We start from the raw sequence: 1,205 nt of genomic DNA, 5'->3' as shown, positions 1-1,205 counted from the left end.
AAAAAAAAAAAAAAAAAAAAGGACGCCCCCCCCCCAACATTTAAACAAACATCCTGGTAGGTGAATCTACAGTCTCCTAATGCTTCATAGCTGTAGCTCTAGCAGACTCAATAATTCCAACCAGCCATTCATGGACTGGATATGCTCCAAGATAAAATTCTTTATTAAAAAGGTAATGTATTTACTGTAAGCCTAAATGAACAATCTTATATAGAGTGTCATTATAGCAAGTAAACATGGGGGCAATTCTTAGCAGCTGAGAAACTCTCTCCACCCCATGCCTGGGTTCCAGTTAAAATAGATCATGGAGCTATTTACAGAGAACTGTCATTTCTGAAAAAGAAAGCTTCTCATAGTTTAATTTAATTTTAAAAAATTGAAACACTTCATGTCAGGGCACACCAGCAATAACACTGCAAACTTAGGCACAAGCCTTGCAATTGGATCTATGGAGAGGTTTCTTTTTATTCATAATAAGGCTCCAGTTGCCTATGCCCATTCACTTGTAGGATATGGACCTAAAATTAGGAACCAGATCAAAACCAGGCAGGTGACTGGATGCTTTTTCAAAAATACATATATAAATAGCTTTACTTGAAATTTACACATTTTCAGTGATAGCTTCTTTTGGCCTGTGAGTGACCGATTGAAAAAATGAAATGAAATAAAATAAATCATAGAGCAAACACTCCAGAAACATGTTTATCCAAAAACACCAATGAGAAATTATGATACACAATTAATTTTTCCTCACTAAAACGCTTCAAAGAAAACAGAAATTTCAATGGCACATAGTTAAGGTAATTGCATGAGGTGTCCCATTTCTAACACTTGAGCTTATCCAACATACTTCCCCTACAATCCTGGCCACACCAGAATAAATCATAAGTAATTTTCTAAAGCACCTCTCAGGGCAAAATGCACTCAGATTCATTTTTGCCTTATAAAAGCATAGCTGCCACAATGTAACTAACACCAAATACATTTGGACCGTCACTCTGTTATGTTGCTTTTCATGTCACTTGTTTTTGTGTCACTATTTCCCCACAAAAAAGATAAAAATTACAAAGACCTAGAAATAGGGCTTGATCCTGCAGGCAAATTAAGGGACATCGACCAAAAGTGTTTTGTTTGTTTATTTGTTTGCTTGTTTGGGGGGTTTTTTTGGGGGGGGGGGGGGGAAAAAAAAAAACCAAGCTAGAAAC

Source organism: Gavialis gangeticus, unplaced genomic scaffold (genome assembly GCF_001723915.1).
Source record: "Gavialis gangeticus isolate Ggan-Ray unplaced genomic scaffold, GavGan_comp1, whole genome shotgun sequence".
Lineage (NCBI taxonomy): Eukaryota > Metazoa > Chordata > Crocodylia > Gavialidae > Gavialis > Gavialis gangeticus.
This window is presented reverse-complemented; position numbering follows the sequence as displayed.